Raw genomic sequence first — 16,672 nt, forward strand, 5'->3', positions numbered from 1 at the left:
GGAGAGAGCTGCTGCAAAGGAGTAAAAGCCAGATTTTGAAGGCTTTTGTAATCTTAGCTGCATTTTCTTACTGTCTGTGTGGCTATGGACAGATCATGTGATTTTTCCAAGTTTCGTTTTGCTTAAATCTGGAAAATAAGAATAATGAAAATATCTACACTGTAGGATTGTTGTGAGATTTAAATGAGGTAATGCAGGTACCTGGCATACACCTTCTCAGCAGCTGTCACCTGCTGTTGTTAGTACTGTTTTAAGGTGTTTGTTCTTTGGAGGACCACTGAAGGATTTTAAATTGAAGAGTGACATGATCAGATTTATGATTTTAAATATCAACTCTGGGAAAACTATAGGGATGAATTGAAGGGGAAGAAACTGAAGGTAGGGAATTAAGGAAATTTATGCTAGAATACTGGCTCTAGATGATAAGATTCTAGATTAAGAAATGAGGTAGTGTTGGAGAACACAAGACAGAGTTGAGAATTGTTACAAATTGACATGCGCATTGTATTCCATGAGTTGGAGAGATCTAAAGGAAACTAGGAGAACAGACAGCCATCATATAGACAGAGTACCTAGATGAGTAGGAAACATTGTATTCTCCTACTCATAATAAGAGAGTGCAGAAGAGGATGGTTAGAAGCAAGTACTTGCCATTGCCAAGGAACTAATGACTGAGCTGGGTTGCCTACTGTTCCCCAGATGGCGCTGGAGGGTTTGGGCAACTCTGGGTGAGTCCAGAGCAGTAACTTTGGGCAGCACACGGGGATCATATGCCAAGTGTCAGGAAGCTCTCATGAGTGGAGGAGAGAAATGACGTAGACCACAAGTAGACCTTAAGCAGTACCAGGCATGAAATAGAGAAAGAGCTAGTTCCTAAGGGGTTGGAAGGACACACTGACAGTTTTGTGATATATTTGGATTTTCTAAGTACTAAAAGGGGATCAAGCCCCACTAAGGACTCACCTAAGTTTTGTTAATTTTACAAGCCCAGAAGTATCCTTCAAGCATTTGGTATTTTAACATTTGATAGTGAGATTTGATAGTGATTCTCGTTTAATCATATTGTGTCTGGCAAATTTAATTGTAGTATTTGAAAACTACCTTTCACAGTAAAATGATCAGTTTTTAATTTGTTTACTAAGTTGCTTATTCTTAACTGACATAATTTTACTTAAAGTTTCTTTCATAATAGAGAACAAAGTTCTGTCTAAAATATTATGACATGTATTTTCTTGTCACTGAAGCGTTCCTTGTGTTATATTGACCAGTTGCCAGCATAGGTTAAATATAAATGTACTTTGATTTTAAGGTGTGGTTGATACTCAGGCCTCAGCCTTTAACTTTTTTTTAGTCATAGTTTATGAAATTATTATTTGTTATTGAAGTAGTTATGAAATTGTTATTTGTGTTACTGAAGTAAACATGATTTGGGGATTGTGCATAGTGTTATTAATATTTTCAGTTCTTTATCAGAAACCCCTAGTTGCTGTGTCTTATTTGTTATGGAACTAGAGGAAGACTCTTTCTGCATACTGCTATGTCCAAGGTAAAGAAAAAAAACCAAAACACCTTTTTACTAGAATTGTAGTCATAACATATTTAGATTCTTCAGTAACTTTTATTTCTTCCCTCAGCTTTTACTGAGTGTTTTTTCCTACATCTTTAAGAATTAAAAAAACCCAAATAGGGGCTTCCCTGGTGGTGCAGTGGTTGAGAGTCCGCCTGCCAATGCAGGGGACACGGGTTCGTGCCCCAGGCCGGGAAGATCCCACATGCCGCAGAGCAGCTGGGCCCGTGAGCCATGGCCGCTGAGCCTGCGCATACGGAGCCTGTGCTCCGCAGCGGGAGAGGCCACAACAGTGAGAGGCCCGCGTACCACAAAAAAAAAAAAAAAAAACCCAAATATGTTGTGGTCCTTGTTTTTATTTTTTTATTTTTTTGCGGTACGCGGGCCTCTCACTGTTGTGGCCTCTCCCGTTGCTCCGGACGCGCAGGCTCAGCGGCCATGGCTCACGGGCCTAGCCGCTCCGCGGCACGTGGGAGCTTCCCGGACCCGGGCACGAACCCGCGTCCCCTGCATCGGCAGGCGGACTTTCAACCACTGTGCCACCAGGGAAGCCTGTGGTCCTTGTTTTTAAGGAGCTTCCAGTCTAGTAGAGAAAGCAGAACACATGTAGACATGATTTTTAAAATAAAATAGTGTGATAATTGCTGTACTTAGAGAGGTATGGGAATGTTTAGGAGAAACACTTAATCTAGGTAGAGAACACATGATCATACTGATTCTACAGTGAGGTTTATTGCTGTATGTTACATGAAAAGAGAAGATACAGAAGCAAAGAGCTGTCATCTAGCAGCCTGATATAGATCAGGACATAGGACATAGAACATTCCAGAGAGCAGAAATATAAATATTGTACTTCATGTGAGATTGCAGATCGCAAAAAAGCCTGTTCTAGTCCTCACCTCTTGTCATGCCATATCTCTGTAGAGCTGTTGTGTATGTTTCTTGTCTACCTGATGGAGACACTACTCTGGATAATGGAAAAGACAAGGTGGCTTGTTGGGGGGAAATACAGATGAGATAGGTTGAAAAGAATTGGAAATATTTAGCATGAATAAGAAAAATCTAGGACTGACTGCTTAAAATTTTTTTTTAATTTGGAAATTATTTCATACTCAGAAAAGTTACAAGAATATGAGTAGTACAAAGACTGAGTAGTCTTTATTCAGATTCACCTGTTGTTAATATTTTATGCCATTTGCTTATCATTTGCTCTGTCACACATGTACACATATATGTATATGTATACATATGTCTGGATACATGTATATGTTCTTGGACGTGCACACATGTGCGAAGCATTTGAGAATAAGTTGCATACATCATGATACTTTACCCCTAAATACTGTGACATCTACTTCCTAAGAATAGGGTTTTTTAAAAAAATGTATACTACTCAGCCATAAAAAGGAATGAAATTGGGTCATTTGTTGAGACGTGGATGGATCTAGAGACTGTCATACAGAGTGAAGTAAGTCAGAGAAAAACAAACATCGTATATTAACGCATATATGTTGAACCTAGAAAAATGGTACAGATGAACCGGTTTGCAGGGCAGAAATTGAGACACAGATGTAGAGAACAAACGTATGGACACCAAGGGGGGAAAGAGGCGGGGTGGTGGTGGTGGTGGTGTGATGAATTGGGAGATTGGGATTGACATGTATACACTGATGTGTATAAAATGGATGACTAATAAGAACCTGCTGTATAAAAAAATAAATAAAATAAAATTCAAAAATTCAAAAAAACATGTAACCATGGTACAAACTAAATTCACTGAATTTAACATTGATAAAATAATTTAACCTACCATTTGTAATCCAGTTTTTAAAAAATTGACCGAGTCTCTTTTATAGCATTAATCCCCTTCCACAGACTGCCTTTCAAAGAGCAAAGAATGAATAATGAGAGATTTTTGGTAGCATCATGGAGACTTAAAAGTTGGATTCCCCTTTTATTCCATATCTGTCTTTCCCCCAGTCTTTGCATCTCAGAAAATGGCAGCACCATTAGAACAACCATTAGTTGTTGCATTTAACCTATCATCAAGTGCTATAGCTCCTATCTCCCCCATTCACCTTGAACTCCTTTATTCCTTTCTGTCCATCTACTTCAACTTGCCTATCCGTCATTTCTCATCTGGATTCCTCCCTACCTAGCTTAACTGATATCCCTGCTTCCATGTTTTCTCCCTTCCAATTCATTCTCCACATAACAGCTGGAATAATCTTTTAGGAATGAAAATCAGATTGTGTCACTCTCTTGCTTATGACCTTCAGTGCCTTTTCATTGCGCCAGAGTGCTAGCTCCTCTTAGTACAAACTAGATATTATTCCTCTGAGATGGCTTCCTTGATGCCCAGTCTGCTGTTTTCTCCTATAGCATTTCATTGTTTTCCTTCATAGGATTTAGGATTCATAATTATTCGTTTACTTGTGTGTTTTTGTTTTTTTCTTTTTCTGTTTCCTGCACTAGACTGTAATTGCAAAAAACCATAGGGGTCATGTCTGTTCTGTCAACTTTTGTATACCTAGCACCTAGCAGATTGCTAGGATCATAGTTAGGTCATTAATAAATATTTGAATACACTAGTAAAAGGAAACCTGGGAGGTTATCTAGTTCTACTGCCCACCCAGTATGAGTATGCACTATCTCTGGAAAGTGATTATCTAGCTTGTTTTTGAATGCTTTCAGAGATGGACAGCTTAGTGTTTTATGTAGTAGCCCATTACCTTGTTGAGTAAATTTTGACAGTTTGAAAAGTTTTCATTATTTTGGACTGAAAATACGTTTCTGTTATTTCCATCCATTGATCCTAGTTCTGCCTCTTTTTGACACCTTAAGCTACTTGACAGCAATAATAATATATTCTCATGGTCTTGCTAGGCTAAAACATTTGTAATTACTTTGCTTTTCATCATGTAAGATGGTTCTTCACCCGTACCCCAGGGTAACCCTAAAAGTGGTATACTGAAAGATAAAGATGTTCATAATTGGTCCAGTAATTTGTGGTAAAATAATTATAGCATATAAATTCAGTGTAATATATTGTAGCAATTAAAATAACTATAACTATAGAAATGTGGGAAATATTTATAAAATAATGATATTTAAAAAGTAGAATACTGTATCTAGATATTTATCATAGCCGACTTTGGTGTGTAGATGTAATTGAGAAGGGAAATAAAGTAATGAGAACAGTTGTGTTAGGGTAGTGGATTATAGGAAGAAGTTTTAAAATAAAAACTAGCAATAGTTTATAGTAATAGTTTAATAAGAAAGGAGAAAATGTACTGCTCATAATCTCATTCCAACTAGTGTTAAGTGAGACTTCAGTAATCTGCATTAACTCCTGATTTACATGGTGCATTTCTTTTAGTGTAGTCTAAGATTGCCTGTGTGTGGCCTTTTCACACTGTTAACCCTTTTGAGCTCATCAACTAAAATTGCTAAAGTTAAACTAAGGCCCCAAATTTATTTCCTTGAGATTTAAAAACATTTTAATTTTTCTGCAGTAATGTATCAAATTGGCTTAGAGACCTGAAATAGACTGAATGACTTGAGGGATTGTTTAGGGTATTCTTTCCTGTCTAAATTATTTCTTGAAGGTACCAAAACCTTAGACTGCTGGTATATTATTTGAATGTTTTCTACCAATACTACAATTCCTACTATCCTGAAATAGATTACTATTTTAATATTTTCAATTAAAACTAATAATTAAGTGGTAATTATAACTAAAGTTTAGAAAGTTTTTTCTGAGAAGCTTACTTATATACTATAACTAGCATATTTAAAAGCAAACTTAAAAGTAACTCCATACTTTGTTTTTACAGAGAAAAGTCTTTAGAATTGAATTACAGTAATTTCCAAACTTAAAGATGTTTATTTAATACTTGGAAAGCTATTTTCTCATAAAACCATTATTTTATGTTTGTCAACCCAAAATAATAGACAGTAACACCATTGGATATTAGTAATTAAATCCAGAAAATAAAATTGATTGAAATTATGCTTTTTAATTGATATGTGAAGAAAATCAAGTTTTATTAGATGAACATTAAGGAGATAGGTGGACATTTAAAAGAATGAGGAGCTTGAGAGCAGGATTTCTGTGTTACTGTTCTTTGTATCTAGTAATTTGCTGTAAATGGTTGTTGAGTGAATTCTGAAAGAATTTCTAGGTAAGAATTTCTAGAAATTTCTAGAATTTCTAGGTTTCTTTTCTGTGTTAGAAAAGCTGGCTCTGTGGTCAACAGACTCTGAATGGAAATTCTCTTAACTTCTCTGGACTCAATTTCCTATATGATCTGTAATTTCCCAATTCCAAAGTTCTGGTTTATTAAATTTAAAGTACACTGTATGACAGAGTGGCATTTTTAAGCATACAGAGATTGTTAATAGCACTTTTATTTATTATATCTAATTTTACTTTAAAATCTTTTTCATGATAAGAAGCCATTTTTAACTGTTTATCTAATTTTCAAGGCTTATCTGTCTTCCTCAGGCACGTTTTGTGATTTATAAGTGGAGTGGGGCTTCCCTGGTGGCACAGTGGTTGAGAGTCCGCCTGCCGATGCAGGGGACGCGGGTTCGTGCCCCGGTCCGGGAAGATCCCACATGCCGCGGAGCGGCTGGGCCCGTGAGCCATGGCCGCTGAGCCTGCGCGTCTGGAGCCTGTGCTCCGCAACGGGAGAGGCCCCAACAGTGAGAGGCCCGCGTACCGCAAAAAAAAAAAATAAAATAAAATAAGTGGAGTGAAAATAAACAGGATTTTTTTTAAAATTTATTTTTGGTTGCGTTGGGTCTTTGTTGCTGCATGGGGGCTTTCTTTAGTTGTGTCAAGTGGGGGCTACTCTTCGTTGCGGTGCACAGGCTTCTCACTGTGGTGGCTTCTCTTGTTGCAGAGCACGGGCTCTAGGCGGCGCGGGCTTCAGTACTTGTGGCTCATGGGCTCTAGAGAACAGTCTCAGTAGTTGTGGCGCACAGGCTTAGTTGCTCTGCGGCATGTGGGATCTTCCTGGACCAGGGCTTGAACCCGTGTCCCCCGCATTGGCAGGTGGATTCTGAACCACTGCGCCACCAGGGAAGTCCCAAGAAGAGGATTTTTTGGTTTTTTTCTCTGAAGTAGTAACTGGGCAAGAATTTGAAAAGACAGAAGGAGAGATGGATAAATACTTGGTTTTTAAGTTTGTGTATAAGATTGTGCTGTCCATTCTGGTAGCCTCTAGCCACGTGTAGCTTTTAAATTTAAATGAGTTAAAAGTAAATAAAAATAAAAATTTATTTCCTTAGCTACTGTAGTCATATTCTAAGGCTCAAGAGCCACTTGTGGTTAGTGGCTACTGTATTGGACAGGGCAGATATAGAACATTTCCGTTATTGTAGAAAATTTTATGGATAGTGCTAGAATAAGAGATTGTATGGAATGGGATTACTCACGAGAGTGGAGACAGACAAAATGGTGACTTGTGTGCACACATTCCTTTTAAGCCTAAAGAGGCTAAATCTTGAAGGTGGGGTGAGGGAGAGGAGGTGTGTGAACAGGGCCCCAAAGACATACAATTTACACTGGCCATCAGGTGACAGTGTCTACTCAGGTCTGGGGAAAGGGGAAGAATGAGGGGAGCAGTCCTATGGATGAGTGGCAGCCAGTGTGCAAGGTTTGTTTTTTATATACGCAAAAGTTTGTCGGTAGGGTCTTTACATTTTAAAAGTTTCTTAGATGTTGCAATAAAATGTTTTATCCTTGTGTATTTTAAAACTTATAACCAGAACATTTTACATGCTGCACGCACATATATACACATAACTGAAACTAAAGTGTCATGAAGTACTTTCACTATGTATGATGCCTTCTGATATTTTCTGTTCTGTTCTTATTGCTGTATATGTAGGAAAGGTGTTGATTCATTATTAAGTAGGGGAAAACTGCTTTTTTAAATAAATAAACTGCTTTTAAAAAAATAAATCTAGTTTCCAAAATATAATATAAAAATGACTCCGTGAAATGCTGCAAAATTAATTTTAAAAATCCAACTGAACATTATAAAAACTGCTGAAGCTGTTAACTGTCTTAGGTTCTACACTGGTTTTCCTTATACAAAATACAAAGGCAAAAATGTTTACATAAAATAATTACATTTTATAGTACTGTTCAAGGTTTGAAAAAACATTGCAGGCAAGTTTATTACTCTATGTCCACTGAATGTGACATGCCTTGTTTCTTTGGTCTGACAAGTAAGACCATTACTACACACAAATGGAATCACTTACGTCACATGAAAAGACGGAGTCTGTCACCATTTTACTGTCTTTAATCTACCTTAATCTTTCATCGGTGACTTGATAATAGAATTCAGATAAAGCCTTTTGAGGTTATCTGCAACTTCTGTCCTCCTTTGCTGGCATTTTCCCTCACAGTGGTCCATTCCAGTATTATTTTGTAATTCACCTCAAATAATATAATTATTTTTCACCTTCAGACGGTTTTGATTTTGATTTCTCAATTACATCAATCAGAATTTCTCCTTGCTGTTTTTCTTCTTCAAACAATCAATGCCTACATGTATTTGTGTACTCTTCCAGCATCTCTTTGCCTTCTATTTGTTCTCTAATAAGTTTTAGATTTCCCTGAACTTCACCTGCTACGTCTTTGCAAAATGTCTTCCTTCATCTGTCGTCTTGTCTCACTAAAAATTTCCCAGTTGTCATTTTATAGCTTCGTTTTTCCTTATTTGTTCCATAACTTACTTTTAATGATGAAGCTGACAGTATCTCTCCTTTTACTTAGGATTTCTTTCCCAAACTGCTTTTAGAACTTCTGTCTGCATCATCTGAATCAGACAGTTCTACTTCCAGTGTTCTTATGTCATCTTCCTGTTTAGAGAATTGCTTTTCATTTTCCTTTTGTTGATTTCTTAGCCACCTCTAATTCCTTTAGGTGGTAAGAAGTATCTTTGACTCAGCGTACAAGAGACTTCCGTTCTTTTTTTGGTTGCAGTAGTTGTCTGATTTGCGTTCCTTGTTCCATTTTCTTGGCTTAAGCTTTCTTTATGTTTGCATAAAGAGTTATTTTAAGATATAGTTCCTACCCATGTTATAATTCATTGTTAAAAAAGTGAATTTTTTTGGGCTTCCCTGGTGGTGCAGTGGTTGGGAGTCCCTGCCGATGCGGGGGGCGCGGGTTCGTGCCCCGGTCCGGGAGGATCCCACGTGCCGCGGAGCGGCTGGGCCCGTGAGCCATGGCCTCTGAGCCTGCGCGTCTGGAGCCTGTGCTCCGCGACGGGAGAGGCCACAACGGTGAGAAGCCCGCGTACCGCAAAAAAAAAAACAACAAAAAACAAAAAAGTGAATTTTTTTCTTACTGTGATATTCTTGAAAAAAACTGCAATTTGTATATTATTTATTTTCAGTTCTTCAGAAGGCTCTAGTAACTGTTGTCTCCCCCTGTGGCTACATTTTCTTCTCTTATTGGAGTTAAATTGAGCATCTTTTTCAGCTTTCTATTTTCAGTCCCTGACCCTTTTCATCATATTCTTTTGTTTCCCTGAAGTGTTGATTTCTTCAAAAAAATAGATTATTCTTTGGGTTTTTTTTCATTGAAATTGACTTTACTGTTACTTTGAATAATTCTTAAACATTTTCTCTTATCTATTCTATACAACTTTTACATTTAAAGAAGAAGAAACAGATTTTCTGATTTGTGCTCCATGAATAAGTTTTTGAATATTTTTCACTGTTAAATTTGATTGATTCCTTCCCCATCCATTACAAAACTAAACAAACACATCCGTTACATATGCTTTTCTTGCAGTTCGCCCAGGATGTTGGCCATCTCGTCCAGCACTAGAGAAGGTATTGGGAAAAGAGTGAAGTAGTCCATTCTATTCTAGTCTTTTCAGTTACAACAAAACTTGCTTGTCATAAACCAATACATTGATATCATGATCAGCAGTTGGAAAAACACAGTATATTGCATCTTAGCTTAGAGAAAATGAATTGGAGGGAGGCTATATAGGGTAATGGTTAAATTTGAATCCTGGCCCCAGCACTTAGTAGCTGTGTGGTCTTGGGAAAACTACCTAACCCCTCTGTGTTTACTTTCTTCCTTTGTAAAATGATTACATTTACTTCATAAAGTAGTTGTGAAGGTTAATAAATATGAAACCCTTAGAACATTGCCTATCACATAGTAAGAGCTATAAGAGTGTTAGCTGCTGTTGTTCCTGCTGTTACTACTACTACCACTACTATCACCACCCATCATATTGAGTGCTACTGACTTGGGTTCAGTAGTCTTGGTTCTTTATTATATATGTGAACTTGCACAAGTTACTTAACCTCTGAAGAAAACTGAGTTTCTTCATCTCTGAAATGGGAATAAATGTACCTGTTGTGTGTTGTAATGAGGTTAAGATACGGTAATTCTTATAAACTGTTCAGCACAGTGCCATACATATACTGTTCTTGATAAAAATTAGCTGTTATCATTAAGGCCCCTCACAGTCATGTTGTCCTTTTTTGTTTTCAGTAGGGACAATTAGGTTTTTCCACCCTCCTGGTCCCATAGGAAGGAGACTTTCTAGCCAGGTCATTGGAAACACTGCAGAGCCTGCCTTCCACAGGTGTTCTGTCTCTTGGGATATTGCCCTGAGTCGGTCCCACAACATCATTCCCTTGTATGCGCTGATGTCTGTTATGTGCCAGGCTCTGTGCTAGATGATGAGAATTTTAAAAATGAGTTTTTTAATTAAGCTATTAAGTAAATATTACAGACATTTTCATTACACTTATATTTTTGAAATTATTTGTATTGCCCACGTTCTCAATAATCTTGCTGGTTGAGTTTGCTCATAACATCTAATAAGACCTAGTCCCTGCTTTCTACAGCCCCGTTCAGCTGCAAGCACAATTCCCACATCCTGCAGGTTTAGCCAGTCCCGACTAAGGTGGGTGAGTGGAGCCTGCGGTAGTGTCCAGTGTTCCCAGGGCTAGAGCCCTGAGCAATGTGCCTACATCATGATCAACTTATAGATGCAAATATTGTACCTAACTTTAATCACTCTGATTTTTACAAAATCAGTAAGATTCTCAGTGCCAATACCTCTGGGGACTGATTAAATGCTGTTAACTAGTTTAAGGATTTTTACTTTTTAAAAATGTTAAACTATGAGTATCCTAGTTCTATTAAAAGTTGCAGAGTAATTATCTAAAATACTTTGTAATTAAATCACACAAAGAACATATAAAGAGCACAATCAGACTGAGATTGTGTCATGTCCCCTTTCTTTTGTAATTTATTTTTTTTAAATAATGTTTTATGCCAAAAGTTGTAGGTTTCTTGGAAAAAACTTAAAGAGTTAGGTGCCATGTACCATGAATAGGGAATGAGATTCCAAATTAGAAATAAATTCTTAAGCAAGAAAGCTACCAGGGAGGAGATTGACTTTTTCATTGGGTTTAATAACCCAATGTGGTTTGTAGAGGGGTGGGAAAAAAATCAGTATTATGAATTTGGGTACTTGTTTTACCTAGGAAAATAGGAGTTTATAAACAGAAGCTTGTACTTGTGTCAGGCTGTGTTATGCTTTATACATATAAATGCTTATATTGCTTTTAAAAAAAATTATTTAATTTATTTATTTTTGGCTGCATTGGGTCTTCGTTGCTGCACGCGGGTTTTCTCTAGGCGGCAAGCGGGGGCTACTCTTCATTGTGGTGCGTGGGCTTCTCATTGCGGTGGCTTCTCTTGTTGCAGAGCACGAGCTCTAGGCACGCGGGCTCAGTAGTTGTGGCTCACGGGCTCTAGAGCGCAGGCTCAGTAGTTGTGGTGCATGGGCTTAGTTGCTCTGTGGCATGTGGGATCTTCCCAGACCAGGGCTCGAACCTGTGTCCCCTGCATTGGCAGGCGGACTCTCAACCACTGCGCCATCGGGGAAGCCCTAAATGCTTATATTGTTGATTTGAGGTAAAACTAACAAAATTCTCAGAAAATCACTGTTAAGGGATATGCTTTTCTTGCTTTCAACCTGCATTTATAAAATGCCAATTATGTGCGAGCCTATGTCCTAGGGCCACAGTGAGGAAACAGAAGAGTGAAAGGCATAGTTTGTATTCTCAAAGAACTTGGTTTCCAGTGAAGGGAACATAAACCTGGAGTGGTCTGAGGAACGCTTCTTGGCTTGTTGACAAGAAATAGGAGTCCACATTCATTTGAATGCCCTACGCAGTTATTGAGTTTTACCTGAACTAAATAATAAAATTTGGAGAGAGAGCTTTTGTGGTTGGCCAGGGGAGCTTCCAGTTCTTCTTTAGCTGCTAGTATTCTCTTTGTTCCTTAAATTAAAGTTTCAGGAAGTAATATACTTTGAATCTGCATTTAATAACATCATTTAATGTTCCTAAACCACAAATTCATTTTGAGACTAACTTTCACAAGTTGCTTTGATCCCCATCTGCCTGAGTAAAAAATTGTAGCTAGAGGACAAAAAGGTCAGCTTGATTAAAAAAAAAAATGAAATGGGGTTTTGGGTTGTGCTTGGTGTGCACTCTTTAAAACCGTGAAGAATCTGGAATGAAGTTGTATTGTTTTAAACCTTTACTTTTGAAGGTGTTATTTTTACTTATTTAATTGCTATAATCAAGGCTTTGAATCAACTTGACATAGATGACAGCCAGAAAAAAACATGGGAGAACAGGATATGAGGGAAATGGTTGGGTAACACAAGGTAAAAAAAAAAATTTTTTTTTTTTTTAAATTAAATGTAGTTATCTGAATGAGAAAGCAAGTTTCAAGAAGTGACTGGTAGGGGCATGTAATCATCAGCATTGTTGTTCAGTTAACTGCTCTTGGACTCAGTAGTGAATTTATGCCTATGTAAAATCCCTAAAATGTATGCATTTCATACCTTCTAAAAAGCTATTTGAAAAACTAAAAAAAAAAAGAATATGAGTGGGTGGTTCCTCAGATGGTAAGGTAATTGATATGAAAGGAATTTGAAAAAGAGGAAGCTCTTACTTGTTCCTTTGCAAAAACTTCTTTAATCAATACCTAGGTTCTTTGCAGTCTTCATGCTTCTCCTCTAACCTTAGCTATCCAGTTCCTTCCTTCACTGTTGTCCCTAGCTATCAGTAAACTTCTCAGAATATTTCATTCCTTTGTCAGGAAGGCAGTCTGCCTGGATCCTGGAATCAGGTAGAGTTGAACCTGAATTCTCTTAAGTAATTTATGAACTTGTGACTTTGGACAAGTGTTTTAGCCTTTCTGAATCTTGGTTTATCTGTTTAAAATAGAATGAAATCTACCACCTTATAATATTAGGAAGATTAAACAATTAACAGGGACAAAGTGGTAAGGATGTTACCTGTTATATATAAGTGCTCAGTAATATTTGCTCCTTCTTTCCCCTTATCCAATTGTGGATTCCTTTTAAAAGCAAAAAACTTTGATATATAATTAAAAAAAAAGAATTTATAAGCAGTTTTGAAAATTCTTTCAAATGTGAACTACCATACTTTAAATGTGCTATACTTAAAAAAATTATTCTTACAGGAAGTAACTCAAAATTTCAGATATTTCCAGGCCCTGTACCAGGCATTATGCTTAGTTCAGCATTAAACTAAAGCTCACAGACAATGTTAAAGTATTTCAGAGAAGATTATATCATTAGATGATGTAGTCAACATGTACTTTTTCAGACTTATGACTGCATTTTTTTTTTTTTTGCGGTACACGGGCTTCTCACTGTTGTGGCCTCTCCCGTTGCGGAGCACAGGCTCCGGACGCGCAGGCTTAGCGGCCATGGCTCACGGGCCTAGCCACTCCGCGGCATGTGGGATCCCCCCGGACCGGGGCACGAACCCGTGTTCCCTGCATCGGCAGGCGGACTCTCAACCACTGCGCCACCAGGGAAGCCGCATGACTGCATTTTTTAATTGGTTAACTGACTGCATATCAGGTAAAGTGTAGCAAAGACAGCACAGCTACTAAAATGAAGCAGATTCACAATGTCTGTTTTATTTCACTTAAGAGTTATAAATAAGTATAGGAGAAAGTTTCATGAATGAAACTTTAAAAAGACAGAAACAGAAAGTTTCTGTCTTTTTAAAGACAGAAGGTAGCTCATCAACAAATGAAGTGACAATATTCATAACATAAGCAAATATGGAAACTTTATAGAGTTGAGCTGTCAGATTAGCTTAGTTTTAAGACCACAGTCCAAGATGATTGATATCAATTATGTTGCAGTTATTTGTGCATTTAGAAATCAGTAAATAATCTTGATAGGAAATAGTACATTCAGGTTCTATTCTTTTTTCTCCCCCCCACGTGATAGCACCCTAAACATTTTGTAGTAACAGTGTGTCTTTCTTGTGGGCTTATCTTGTGCCTCTAAGTTATTAATACTTAAGATGTTCTTGGGGAATAACATATATTACCCTCATTTCAGACAGTCAAGTAGAAGCATAGAGAAGTGAAAGAATAGAGTGTTCTGTTCTCAGTCTACTTGTGACTGGCAGGGAAATGTTAAAGCCTTTCTGACTCACAGGTGACTCACCAGAGGACAGAATCTTTAATGTGTGTTATTTAATGATTTGCAGAATGACCCTTATATCTAATATCATTACCAGTTTTCTTATGGTCACCCTGAAAGTATTTGTAGGTGTGGAGTATGTTTTGTGGTAAAGGTCATTATCAGAAAATGAGGATGGCAGTCATCTGGCATGGATATGCTGTCCCTTTTCCTGCTCCTGGCAGATATTGCTGTTTGATCAAGATTCTTTACTGCAGAGTCTAGATTTCACCTCAGAGTCCTCAATGTATTGCTCAAGGCCGCTACTACCAATCAGTCACAGGCCCACAAAATGAAATTACTTTTCAGTCTTGGCTTACTATTTATTAAATTAATTTGCGCTAAGATTATGAGTTTACTTAAAAGTTGAGGATCTATCATATTTGTGATCCTATAGCAGGTACAGTTTATGCTCTCATACTTTCTTATGGGTCAAATAAACATGCACACAATTATAAGACAGACTCAGCTCTATTATTGGTGTGAACGGAATAGAGAAGGATGCAAAATTAATTTTAACTGGAAAGGTTTGTGAGTGTAATGATTTTGGACTTGGAGGGTAGGATCTTCAAGGTGGTCTTTACAGCTTTAGCAAAGGCATAGAAGGTACAAAATATAGGATGGATTTTGGGGAATGATAGACAATGTTTCTTGGCTAGAATGTATAGTACTGCAGTGATAGGGTAGAAGCAAAGAGAGAAGCTTGATCTCTGTACAGTGGGTTTTGGATTTTATTTTGTTGTTCCTGGGCCACACGTGGTTTTTAATCTATAGAATGACGTGATCAGATCTGTGCTTTGAGAGAATAACTTTTGACAGTTTGAATAGAAGTGGAGTCGGAATCTTGATAACGTAGGAAGCCTTTTTAATAATGTAGAAAGAGATGAGGGTAAGAACTAGAATTGTGGAATGGATATGGTGAATTTAGAATAAGGTTTTAAAGATAAAATTGATAAGTGAAACAATAAATTGAGGTTGAAGTCTGGAGAAATTGAAATAGTAATTTATGAAAAAATAATGTCTGTTGACTAAAAAAATCCTTTTTTGTGTTTTATCCAAACTTCTATTTTTATGTCTTTTAAGTATATTTTCTGTAATATTAAACTTAATTTTAAATAATTTTTTTGGTAAGATTAAACTGTTTTAAGAGTCTTGTTTGATACTGAATAAAATTTTTTAATTTTTTAAATGCAGTTTTTTAGTTAACATGTTTTAAATGGCAAAAATATGGGCATATTTAAAGTATTTAAACAATAACGATTTAAAGGTGAAAAGAAGTCTTCTTTTCACCTAATTCTCACTTCCCTAATGGTAATCACTATTAATAGTTTGTGTGTTTAAATATATAGGTGCACGCACATCTCTATGTGATATCTTGTGTCTGTGTGTCTATCTATCTGGTAAGATTAAACTGTTTAAGAGTCTTGTTTGATACTGAGTAAATTTTTTTAATTTTTTAAATGCAGTTTTTTAGTTAACATGTTTTAAATGGCAAAAATATGGGCATATTTAAAGTATTTAAACAATAACGATTTAAAGGTGAGACGAAGTCTTCTTTTCACTTAATTCTTACTTCCCTAATGGTAATCACTATTAACACTTTGTGTGTTTAAATATATAGGTGCACGCACATCTCTATGTGATATCTTCTGTCTCTCTGTCTGTCTGTTTATTTATCTATCTGGCATGTTACTTTTATAAAAATGGGATCTAGTGTACAATTTCTCAGAGTAGCAAAAACGAACATGTTCATTTACATATCCCAAAGAGAGTCTTTCTGTAGCACACAATAACAAGAAGCAAAAGCATATAAACTTGAAATTATGCTTAGTAACCGAAGTTTTAATATTCTTACTTAGAAATGATCTAGCAAGCCAGTGATTATCCACTAATTAATTCAGTTTAATATTAGTCTAAGCTTTTGTTACCTTAAAGTTCTTGGAAATTATTTGTAAGTTGACATACTATAAAACATAATTACTGTTGAAATGAAAAGTTTGTCAGAATAGTCATTCAATTTAAACACAGTTTTACATTTTCATAGTCTTAAACATTGTGTGTGAGTAATACTGGCTTATTTGATCAGTAAGCCTATATATGTTTTAGAAAGTTACTCTAATGGAATAAAGATGTATGCTTGTATTATACTTAACATTAATTTAAAAAAGCAGAAGATAAACCTATTTTATTAAACTATTTTTGTTTGCCATTTACCTTAATTATATGAACTTGGTTCTTAAAACCTTTCTGAGTTAATTTCTGTAAGAATAATTTTTAAAAATATAACACATTTAAAATATTAGAAGATCAATTTGCTTATTTTCTTGGAATTTTGATAATATTCAATTTATAAAAATAGTGCATATTTATCTCTATAAGCCAGTCGGAACAGAGCTGCTTTAAGAGACTTTATAATCTAATTTATTAATACCCTCTGAGGGTAGGAAAGCATTATGTACTCAAAATAAGAGGTAAAGACTTTTTTGAATTAATAGACACATAGCCATACAGACACTGAGAGAGCTTATCT

This window comes from Hyperoodon ampullatus, assembly GCF_949752795.1.
Source record: "Hyperoodon ampullatus genome assembly, chromosome: 1".
Lineage (NCBI taxonomy): Eukaryota > Metazoa > Chordata > Mammalia > Artiodactyla > Ziphiidae > Hyperoodon > Hyperoodon ampullatus.